Genomic DNA, 13154 nt, shown 5'->3' on the forward strand with positions numbered 1-13154 from the left:
CAATGGCACATATGCCAACAAGTTTCTCAACCATTCAGCTTCTTGACCTGCTAAATCAAGAGCAATAAATTCTGATTCCATAGTGGAACGTGCTATACAAGTTTGCTTGGAAGACTTCCATGATATCGCACCTCCACCTAAAGTAAAAACATATCTGTAACACCCCGTTTTTCAAAGCATAAAAAGGGGTATTATTTTTTTTTTTTAACAACACGCTTAAATAAAATGGCGCGCGTGAACGCCCGCAGCTATCTCGGCAATTCGTCATTCAATAGAAAAATAAATATAACATCAACACATTATATTACAGGGCTTCCTCGAAGCAAAGTGTGTACCTGAATAATTTACAAACAGCGGATACATTAAGTTCATCAACCAAAAGACACGAGTTATGAACCGAATATATCACAAGGCCAAAAGGCACTAAACATGTCTGAGTATAAATGTATAAGACATACAGTCATCCAAAATACAACTAGGCCCTAAGCCTAACCAAAAATGTAGCCTAACAAGCGCTACTCTCTACACTCCGGGATAGTCCACGAAGTCCTCGCCATCCACATGACCCACAGTCTCGCTAGGCTCTCCGTCATCTAAGGTGGGGGATAACCCGTTCATTTATCACATACAAAGCAAGGGTCACCAACTGAAACAAATATACATACCAAATACCAAGTACCAAAACGGAAAGCGAGTAATCATTTAACATAATTCTCAACACCAAGAACAATGAATAAAGTGCACACATAACCTAATGCAAAACCTCTAATGAATGAGTGTGACACCCCGTCACAGGATCGTCACATGCATGGATTCCGGAATCAAACGGTGGGATAACACCGGGTGCAATCACTCAGATCAAACACCTACTCAATTGGTGGAATACCCCGAGTACAATCACTCAGATCAAATACCGGCTCCATTAACGGCGGGTACAATCACTCAGATCAAATACCGGCTCACTTAAAGGCGGGAGTATCACCGGGTACAATCACTCAGATCAAATACCCACTATGAATGCATGAGCATACGCCTTCTCTACATATACTAATGCAACAACTTACATATTCTCATTAATATGTAATCTCAAACATTCCAACATACATATTCGCATAATATGTAAACAACCAATATGTATTCAACATAACTCATTACGAGAATACATAACGCAACCATACAAAGCACTCACAACCAGTGCATAAACAACAAGCCAAAACAACACATGTTATTGTCGGAAGTAAGGCATAAATAGAAGGTGCCCTTACCTCGGCAAGCTTCCAATCAAAAACCACAACGTTCGCTCTATTCTACCGTTTCGCGTTTCCTAAAAATAACGAGCGGACAATGAATAAGTTTCTCCCAAATTATCTTATCGAAACTAAACCTATCTACAAAGGTCTAGAGGTGTCTAAGGCACTTCCTAACACTCTCGGATATTATTTCCGAGTCCTCCCCATAGTGATTAAAAATTCCCGAAGTTAAATACACTATTTTTCACAAAACAAACACATTTTCGACAAAATAGTTTTCAAACTAAAATGACCATAACTAATTCAACTCTTGTCCACTCGAGACGAACCATACGCCAAACTCTTCGTCTCGAAAAGACGGATCAAATGGTTAAGTTTTGAGGGAACTGAAACAATTTTAAATGGACGAAAATGCCCCTGCACAGTTCGTCCAGAATTGAGAAATCAAGGCATTCTCCCACAAATTTTCATTTTCAAAGCATACCATTGCTCTCTATGGTTTTAAACTTCAAAGGACACTTTCATACACTACCAAAACACTTGAAAACAACCTAAAAATTTTACGAAAATATCTCGACAAAATAATCGAGTTTTTCTTGCGTCGCAAGTTTCAAGTTTTTCTTTCCAAATACAATCCTATAATCAAACTTTGACCCACCTATGATCATTTCATCAAAGCATGCTCATTTTTCACAAAATTGTGGACTTAGAAAAATTTCACAAATTTCCCCCCCACACAAGCTCTAGGTTCTGCCCTCCAAAATGGAAGTGGCACTTCCGCTCAAAATTTTTCGCTTCCGAGGGCATGGTAATATCCCATAATACCCCCGAGTTACTAATCCAAGCCCCAAAAAATTTTCCGGGCAAAGCCTCAAATTTCGAAAATTCAATTTTAGGTTCTTTAACACACATACAACACTAAAACCATTTTTTTCCCAAAAATTTTTGCATGGTAATTCGCCCTAGGCCACCATTTTGCCTCCCTCAAAGCCCTAACCAATTTTGAAACCTCTACCACACTTTTCCGAAATTTCTCATGACCAAAAGTTTTCAAAATAAGGACCACACTCAAAATTTTTCCAATACTAATACCTAGCATGATTCTATGAGTCCACAAGTCTTTGAAATTGATCAACCAAATCATTTTGAGGGCCAAAGCAAGGATTTCCAAAAATTTGTTCATGAACACCTCAAGAACACACATAAAAAATAAATTTTCTTGTTTCACAAAAACAAAACCATTTCCTAACATCCATTTCCCTACAAAGCTCATAAACAACTTCAAAAATAAAAGCACAACACAATTTTCCAAAGTTATGAGCATTTCAAATAAGTTTTTCAAACCCTAACAAAAGATTTTATGAAAATCTTAATCACCATGGAAATCACAACATGCCAAGCTTAAACAAGCTTAAATACTACTCCTAAACACTTCCTTAGAACCACAAACAACCAAAACTAATTTCTAGAAAAATAATTCTCAAGAACATAACCCAAAAATTCCTAGAATCATGAGTTTCTACCAAGCAAAAACAAGGAGAAGGCTAGTTACCTTAAGAGAAGTGATTTCCTTGCAAGTTCTATGGATTTCCCTAGCTTGGAATGAGATGATTTGGTGATGAAATGAAAAATTGGTGAAGGTATGAAAATGGGGGATGGCTTCACGGTTTGGAGAGGAAGAGAAATGGAAAAATTCAGATTTTTCTAAGTCCCCAAAGAAGCTAAACCTCCTTATACTATACATTGGTCTTGGTCATTCCTAGCCATTGGATCAAAAGCACTTTCTCTAGATCAAATCCTAGCCATCCATTTTACTTTAACAAATATCTAGATATTTTCTCTCACGCCCCACAGCTCTCGCGCGCCGCGACGAGCAAAACTCGTAAAAACAGAAAACTTACGGAACGGAAGTCCGTCTCAAAATAATTCCAAAACTTATCGCCGAATCTTTTTCCGCGACTGTAATTTTCTTCCACACTCTCGAAAATTATTCTCAGGACATATCCTAACTCGCGCAGATAAATAAATCTTCTATCTAAAATTTTACTGAATTCCGAAACCGTAAAATTTTACGACAGCGGGTAAACTATTGCCCGTTTTCTCAAAAACTAGCATAACGCGAAAAATGAAATTCTAAAGACACAGGATCATCCTCATTCCTATAAGAAGACTAGGAAAACAAACCCCGTGTCATTCTGACATTCGAACACAAAACAGGCACGATCTCAGCAAAATATATCGTAATAATGACGATACTCGAACTAATAACTCTCGAACTCTAATCAACCTATCTATAACTAATGGTCTTCCATAAGACAAATCCAAATAGCATTCCTTAGCCCAACAACAAACCTCGGAAACGAAATCTACGCGAAAAACTAAGCAACAAAGGTCCCGGGTGCATAAACCCCTAAAGTCAACTAAAAGTCACAAAAGTCCACCTGTGAACAGTACCATGCGCCTATGCTCAGCCCCCATGGTCAGGTTTTGGCCTAAAATGGGCCTCTGCTGTGCCTGGCTCGAGTGCTAGGAAGTGTGGGAAAATTTCTGCGAATCCGCCTCTTACGGAAACGATCATAACTTGAGTTCTGGTTGTCCAATTGAGACGCACCAATATTCGTTGGAAAGCTAACGAAGAGATCTACAACTTTCATGTTGACCATAAAAACCAAATCAAAACGTAAAGGGGTCAAAAAGGTACGAGTTTGTTCAGACTTCAACAAAACAACCAAAACCTTGTTTTTTTCATTTCCAAACTCAACATCCTTTCCACACTTAATTTACTCCATAAACTCATATAAATTAAAAGTGGAATTTAGGGGTCTTACATTACTACCCACCAATAAGAAGTTTCGTCCTCGAAACTAAAGTGAGAGTAATAACTTAGATTAACTTCACGAAAGTCCGCAACCTAAGTTATCACATGACGTTTCCAACATCACATTCTTCTGCCTCCGCATCATAGTCCATTTCATTAAGTTTACACGAAACAGTGACGGCTACCTTCCAAAAAGAATTTTCAAAAACTTTACGCACTACCAAAGCTGGCCAAACTAGTCCATTCCAGTCAACACGATTCCGCCTACTAATAACAAGAGATTAAGGACGATCAGTTCCTCAATTTGTCACTAGATAGTCGACAACCATGATGGTGACATAGACCATCTTTACCAAACTACAATAGCACTCTCAGCCACTTGTACTCAATTCATCTGAATCACAAAGGTCCAACGTCTTCTTCGAGGTTTTCTACATGTCTCCTCAATTCTTACTACCTCGATCTTGTCTACGAGTCGCAACCGCCCACAACATAAATACTCCGAAAGAAGTTGTCATCTCCGTAGAACCTTACAACTTCACCAATGTCCGTAAATCCTTAAAAAAAAATTTTTTTTTTTTTGATCTCGTAACTTCGCCGCACCGTTCGTTCATACACTAATCTCATTCCAATCTCATTTTTAATAATACCATCCCAACATCCGGTTGGTGATTACAACTCCCCAAGTTGTCTTGGCGGTTGTCAACTTATAAAATCTTTTGTTAAATTCCCAAACCATTTTAAAACTTCGTCGAGTTTCCTTCCTCTTACCAATAAATTCTCTCTTCCTCAAAAGAGTTCGTCACCCTCGACCTCCTTAATTGTTCCAACCTCTCCTCTTTATTGTTAACATCCGATGTCCTTTATTTTCTCAACGCGCACTTTCCACTATGCTACGCCCATCTTCATTAGAACAATTACTAACCTCCTTTTTTACTTCCACATATAACAAACACACCGCCATGACCTCCGTTCATGTGGTGCTTTCGACTCCTCAACATACACGCACAATCATAATTTTCCAAATTATGTGTGAGGTAATCCTTTTCGCGAATTCCTTAGTTCTCACAGGCCCCGTTGCCATGTGCTTCTCCGTTCGACCAATCCCTAATCGTCGTAACTATCTAAAGTTATAGTATTTTCTAATACTAATTACCCACTTCGCGCACAAGTTCTTGCCGCTCATCTCGACGCATCTACTTACTCAAAAAGTTCTTACTCACTTCTAGCCTTCTCTAAGATGCAACCAACACATTCCTCGTAATCGAACACTCTAAATAATTAACCATCCATGTTCCTAGTTATTAGCCCTTTATGCATAACTATCTCTAACCTTATCCTTAGAACGTCATTATGATTAACTTCCAAATTGACTCATCTTGCTCATCCATCTAGTGTCCGACACTTATTTCAAATCTTAATGCTCGTCTTCTTGAGACTACCCACCAAGAATAAATCATACGCTACCATAACTTCCGTAATAGGTCCGATACATAAATCAACTCCTTGAATCTAATCCTCAAGAACTTAAAATACTAGCCATATCATCCAAATTTCCCATTACATCTTAACATTCAACAAAATGTCCTTCCAACTATCACTCTCATTGTCTTAGTACTCTTACTAACGAACCCCTTTTTTATTCATCTACGACATTTCTAGAAAATTTTCTAAAAATTTCCGTCCATAACTTGTTTTACTCAAAAAATTTCCACTTCAACTCCTATGATATCATAAACTCAAGGTGCTACTTGATCATTCGTCCCTCTCGGTCGATCGAAATCGTTAACTTAAATGCCCATTCATACCGAGCCTCTACTCACTCATGGTCTAATCCCGTCAAACTACTTGAGAAATTTAATTTCTCTTAGGTTTTACCCGCCAAAACTAACAATTCTAGCTTACACGGCTACAACTCTCTAGGTATTTCCACACTATATACCTCTAGCATCGCTTAACATCGACACACAATTCATTTTCCAAGGTTGAACTACTCGTTCTTTACCTAAACATCCCTCCAAATTCACCCATGATCCAAAAATTAACCAACTATATTCTTGTCTCACATCGACACCTATACTTACTATCCCCTGAACTACGCATAGTTCATCACTTATCAACGTGATATTTGTTCTCCTACCTTAAATCATCACGTGATTTACCTTAATACTCACATTTCATAATCCCATATGTCTTAAACACTCAACTTAAACCCTTAAGGTACCCATTGTCGGTATAACCGTCGTCTAGCCACGCAAGGTTCACTCACTCTTGACACGCAACGTCCTTCAATTCTAGTGCGACTTGCCTCGATGATTTTCCAATCGTCGTAATTAATACCAATTGACCTCGTTGTCTGCTCCACCATTCCACAACGGTCGCACCTTCTTGACAACTAAACGGCTTCATCGAGTCTCGTCCCGAACTCATCGTAGAAGACATCCAATATTTTTCTTAAGAGGTTCCCCTAAATAATTCCGTACTTGCAATCCTTTACAAGAACGACGTCCACTCGTCCACACTCAACATTGTCGAGTGGCCACGTCCAATGCCACTTCCAAGAATCCCTTGTAGTTTTGATTCGCTCCAAGTCCATCTTTCCTTTTCACCCATAGGACTGATGCTCCCCACGGAGACACACTTGGCCTAATAAATCTTTTTCCAATTCCACATCCGACTTGATAAGCGCCAAACGTAGTTGAATCACGGATTGGTTGAAGACACACATTAACGAAACGAGTTAATGCGCCAATACTAGCAAACAAGACACACTGCTACCCACAAATGATTCGCTAACCCGACGCGAATCCAACTCTAAACTAAGTGACCTCAGACTGTTAACTCATGTACACACTTTCCCTTTGAAGATCTACTGTCGAGCTCTGATACCAAAATGTAACACCCCGTTTTTCAAAGCATAAAAAGGGGTATTATTTTTTTTTTTTAACAACACGCTTAAATAAAATGGCGCGCGTGAACGCCCGCAGCTATCTCGGCAATTCGTCATTCAATAGAAAAATAAATATAACATCAACACATTATATTACAGGGCTTCCTCGAAGCAAAGTGTGTACCTGAATAATTTACAAACAGCGGATACATTAAGTTCATCAACCAAAAGACACGAGTTATGAACCGAATATATCACAAGGCCAAAAGGCACTAAACATGTCTGAGTATAAATGTATAAGACATACAGTCATCCAAAATACAACTAGGCCCTAAGCCTAACCAAAAATGTAGCCTAACAAGCGCTACTCTCTACACTCCGGGATAGTCCACGAAGTCCTCGCCATCCACATGACCCACAGTCTCGCTAGGCTCTCCGTCATCTAAGGTGGGGGATAACCCGTTCATTTATCACATACAAAGCAAGGGTCACCAACTGAAACAAATATACATACCAAATACCAAGTACCAAAACGGAAAGCGAGTAATCATTTAACATAATTCTCAACACCAAGAACAATGAATAAAGTGCACACATAACCTAATGCAAAACCTCTAATGAATGAGTGTGACACCCCGTCACAGGATCGTCACATGCATGGATTCCGGAATCAAACGGTGGGATAACACCGGGTGCAATCACTCAGATCAAACACCTACTCAATTGGTGGAATACCCCGAGTACAATCACTCAGATCAAATACCGGCTCCATTAACGGCGGGTACAATCACTCAGATCAAATACCGGCTCACTTAAAGGCGGGAGTATCACCGGGTACAATCACTCAGATCAAATACCCACTATGAATGCATGAGCATACGCCTTCTCTACATATACTAATGCAACAACTTACATATTCTCATTAATATGTAATCTCAAACATTCCAACATACATATTCGCATAATATGTAAACAACCAATATGTATTCAACATAACTCATTACGAGAATACATAACGCAACCATACAAAGCACTCACAACCAGTGCATAAACAACAAGCCAAAACAACACATGTTATTGTCGGAAGTAAGGCATAAATAGAAGGTGCCCTTACCTCGGCAAGCTTCCAATCAAAAACCACAACGTTCGCTCTATTCTACCGTTTCGCGTTTCCTAAAAATAACGAGCGGACAATGAATAAGTTTCTCCCAAATTATCTTATCGAAACTAAACCTATCTACAAAGGTCTAGAGGTGTCTAAGGCACTTCCTAACACTCTCGGATATTATTTCCGAGTCCTCCCCATAGTGATTAAAAATTCCCGAAGTTAAATACACTATTTTTCACAAAACAAACACATTTTCGACAAAATAGTTTTCAAACTAAAATGACCATAACTAATTCAACTTTTGAGGGAACTGAAACAATTTTAAATGGACGAAAATGCCCCTGCACAGTTCGTCCAGAATTGAGAAATCAAGGCATTCTCCCACAAATTTTCATTTTCAAAGCATACCATTGCTCTCTATGGTTTTAAACTTCAAAGGACACTTTCATACACTACCAAAACACTTGAAAACAACCTAAAAATTTTACGAAAATATCTCGACAAAATAATCGAGTTTTTCTTGCGTCGCAAGTTTCAAGTTTTTCTTTCCAAATACAATCCTATAATCAAACTTTGACCCACCTATGATCATTTCATCAAAGCATGCTCATTTTTCACAAAATTGTGGACTTAGAAAAATTTCACAAATTTCCCCCCCACACAAGCTCTAGGTTCTGCCCTCCAAAATGGAAGTGGCACTTCCGCTCAAAATTTTTCGCTTCCGAGGGCATGGTAATATCCCATAATACCCCCGAGTTACTAATCCAAGCCCCAAAAAATTTTCCGGGCAAAGCCTCAAATTTCGAAAATTCAATTTTAGGTTCTTTAACACACATACAACACTAAAACCATTTTTTTCCCAAAAATTTTTGCATGGTAATTCGCCCTAGGCCACCATTTTGCCTCCCTCAAAGCCCTAACCAATTTTGAAACCTCTACCACACTTTTCCGAAATTTCTCATGACCAAAAGTTTTCAAAATAAGGACCACACTCAAAATTTTTCCAATACTAATACCTAGCATGATTCTATGAGTCCACAAGTCTTTGAAATTGATCAACCAAATCATTTTGAGGGCCAAAGCAAGGATTTCCAAAAATTTGTTCATGAACACCTCAAGAACACACATAAAAAATAAATTTTCTTGTTTCACAAAAACAAAACCATTTCCTAACATCCATTTCCCTACAAAGCTCATAAACAACTTCAAAAATAAAAGCACAACACAATTTTCCAAAGTTATGAGCATTTCAAATAAGTTTTTCAAACCCTAACAAAAGATTTTATGAAAATCTTAATCACCATGGAAATCACAACATGCCAAGCTTAAACAAGCTTAAATACTACTCCTAAACACTTCCTTAGAACCACAAACAACCAAAACTAATTTCTAGAAAAATAATTCTCAAGAACATAACCCAAAAATTCCTAGAATCATGAGTTTCTACCAAGCAAAAACAAGGAGAAGGCTAGTTACCTTAAGAGAAGTGATTTCCTTGCAAGTTCTATGGATTTCCCTAGCTTGGAATGAGATGATTTGGTGATGAAATGAAAAATTGGTGAAGGTATGAAAATGGGGGATGGCTTCACGGTTTGGAGAGGAAGAGAAATGGAAAAATTCAGATTTTTCTAAGTCCCCAAAGAAGCTAAACCTCCTTACTATACATTGGTCTTGGTCATTCCTAGCCATTGGATCAAAAGCACTTTCTCTAGATCAAATCCTAGCCATCCATTTTACTTTAACAAATATCTAGATATTTTCTCTCACGCCCCACAGCTCTCGCGCGCCGCGACGAGCAAAACTCGTAAAAACAGAAAACTTACGGAACGGAAGTCCGTCTCAAAATAATTCCAAAACTTATCGCCGAATCTTTTTCCGCGACTGTAATTTTCTTCCACACTCTCGAAAATTATTCTCAGGACATATCCTAACTCGCGCAGATAAATAAATCTTCTATCTAAAATTTTACTGAATTCCGAAACCGTAAAATTTTACGACAGCGGGTAAACTATTGCCCGTTTTCTCAAAAACTAGCATAACGCGAAAAATGAAATTCTAAAGACACAGGATCATCCTCATTCCTATAAGAAGACTAGGAAAACAAACCCCGTGTCATTCTGACATTCGAACACAAAACAGGCACGATCTCAGCAAAATATATCGTAATAATGACGATACTCGAACTAATAACTCTCGAACTCTAATCAACCTATCTATAACTAATGGTCTTCCATAAGACAAATCCAAATAGCATTCCTTAGCCCAACAACAAACCTCGGAAACGAAATCTACGCAAAAAACTAAGCAACAAAGGTCCCGGGTGCATAAACCCCTAAAGTCAACTAAAAGTCACAAAAGTCCACCTGTGAACAGTACCATGCGCCTATGCTCAGCCCCCATGGTCAGGTTTTGGCCTAAAATGGGCCTCTGCTGTGCCTGGCTCGAGTGCTAGGAAGTGTGGGAAAATTTCTGCGAATCCGCCTCTTACGGAAACGATCATAACTTGAGTTCTGGTTGTCCAATTGAGACGCACCAATATTCGTTGGAAAGCTAACGAAGAGATCTACAACTTTCATGTTGACCATAAAAACCAAATCAAAACGTAAAGGGGTCAAAAAGGTACGAGTTTGTTCAGACTTCAACAAAACAACCAAAACCTTGTTTTTTTCATTTCCAAACTCAACATCCTTTCCACACTTAATTTACTCCATAAACTCATATAAATTAAAAGTGGAATTTAGGGGTCTTACAATATCCACTAGTGGAACTTACTTCATCATTATCAGTAACCCAATTTGCATCACAAAATCCTTCTAACACAGCAGGAAATTTATAAAAATGCAAACACCAATCCATAGTACCTTTAAGATACCTGAGTAAGCGACGAAGTGCAGTCCAATGTTCATTACCTGGATTGTGAGTATATCTGCTTAGTCTACTCACAGCATATGCTATGTCAGGTCTAGTGCAATTCATGAGAAACATAACACTTCCTATGATTTTAGCATATTCAGTTTGTGAAACACTAGAACCATTGTTTTTCTTAAGATGTATGCTTGGATCATAGGGAGTTTTCACAGGTAATTCATCACAACAATTAAACTTTTTAAGTATCTTTTCAATATAATGTGCCTGACACAAGGAAAAACCATTATCACTTTTTCTCATTTTAACTCCAAGAATCACATCAGCTTCTCCTAGATCTTTCATATCAAAATGAGAGGATAAAAATAATTTGGTCTTTTCCACTACAGTCACATTAGTACCGAAAATTAACATGTAATCAACATATAAACATATTATCACACATTCTTGTCCAAACAATTTAGAGTAAACACAAGTGTCAGATGAATTCACAATATAACCATCACTTACCAAAGTTTGGTCAAATTTTTCATACCATTGTTTGGGAGCCTGTTTAAGGCCATATAATGATTTTCTCAACTTACACACTTTGTTCTCTTGACCTTGAATCACATAGCTCTCAGGTTGTTCCACATAAATTTCTTCTCTCAAGTCACCATTAAGAAAGGCTGTCTTTACATCCATTTGATGCACTATAAGTCCATGAATAGCAGCTAAAGCAACAAGAGAACGGATTTGTGGAAATTTTAGTAACAGGAGAATATGTATCAAAATAGTCAATTTCTATTTTTTGTGTGTAACCCGCAACTACTAATCTAGCCTTAAATTTATCAATGGTTCCATCAGTACTTAATTTCTTTCTAAATATCCATTTACTTCTAATTGGTTTACTTCCTTTAGGCAAATCAACCAAATCCCAAGTATGATTAGACATGATAGAATCTAATTCACTATTAATTACCTCTTTCCAAAAGTTAGCATCAATAGAAGTTACAGCCTCATTATAAGTTTTAGGATCTTCCTCAATGAGAAAAGTAGATACAAATGCATCATTTATTTTAGGGTAAATAGTGTCATACCCCCCTGCAAAATAGGCGAGTTTTGCGTTACCCCCCCTGCAAAATATTTTTTTGAGATTACCCCCTGCAATGTCAAGATTCCTTGCGTTACCCCCCTGGCTCAACAAGTGGGCATATGACATGGACGAATCTTGACGTGGCATGACACGTGGAAATTAATTTATTTTTTATTTATTTTTAATTGCCAACTCAGTAATTATTTATTTTTTAATTAAAAAAAATGAAAAAAACTTTTTTTTTTAAAGAAACTTTTTTTTTAAAGAAATCTTTTTTTTTTTAAAGAAACTTTTTTTTTAAAAAAAAACTTTTTTTTAAAGAAACTTTTTTTTTTAAAGAAATTTTTTTATTTAAAGAAACTTTTTTTTTGGTTACTCTATTATTATTAGTTATTATTATTATTATTATTACTAGCGGGCCAGGCAGGCGCGTTCCGCGCCTGCCTGTGTCTAACTTATGTACCAAAAAAAAAAGATACGCCTTATGTTATGGTGAGTTTGTTAATAAAAGATTTTTGTTGCTACTAAAAAAAAGCAAGGGTAATGTTGGTATTATGAAAATTTTACCCCAAAATTCATGTATTCTTTTTATATATTATAGTATAGAATAGATATAGATGAAAAAACCATAAAAAAAAAAAAGAGGAAGTTAAGGGCAATTATGGAATAATTAAAAAATCATAAAGGAAGTTAAGGGCAAAATGGACCAAAAAAAATCCAGCCCAAACTCCCTTATCCCCTTTATATATTGTTATAGAATAGTATCGAATAGATATAGATGAAAAAAACCATAAAAAAAAAAGAGGAAGTTAAGGGCAATTATGGAATAATTAAAAAATCATAAAGGAAGTTAAGGGCAAAATGGACCAAAAAAAATCCAGCCCAAACTCCCTTATCCCCTTTATATATTGTTATAGAATAGTATAGAATAGATATAGATGAAAAAACCATAAAAAAAAAAAAGGAAGTTAAGGGCAATTATGGAATAATTAAAAAATCATAAAGGAAGTTAAGGGCAAAATGGACCAAAAAAAATCCAGCTCAAACTCCCTTATCCCCTTTATATATTGTTATAGATATAGTATAGAATAGATATAGATGAAAAAACCATAAAAAAAAAAAGAGGAAGTTAAGGGCAATTATGGAAT

The 13154-nt window shown here is 37.1% G+C and overlaps 1 long non-coding RNA gene across 2 annotated transcripts; it reads right to left on the minus strand.

The window, feature by feature from the left end:
* Positions 1-536: 536 nt before the first annotated feature.
* Positions 537-10817, minus strand: LOC123906954. Of its 2 annotated transcripts, none has more exons than XR_006809062.1 (3): positions 9543-10817; positions 2803-8131; positions 537-593 (listed from the first exon to the last, which is right to left on the minus strand). It is a non-coding gene; the product is annotated as an uncharacterized LOC123906954 (long non-coding RNA). The 2 variants fall into 2 exon arrangements; XR_006809063.1 differs by having other exon boundaries at positions 587-646.
* Positions 10818-13154: the final 2337 nt, after the last annotated feature.

The sequence above is a fragment of the Trifolium pratense genome, linkage group LG2, assembly GCF_020283565.1.
Source record: "Trifolium pratense cultivar HEN17-A07 linkage group LG2, ARS_RC_1.1, whole genome shotgun sequence".
Classification (NCBI taxonomy): domain Eukaryota; kingdom Viridiplantae; phylum Streptophyta; class Magnoliopsida; order Fabales; family Fabaceae; genus Trifolium; species Trifolium pratense.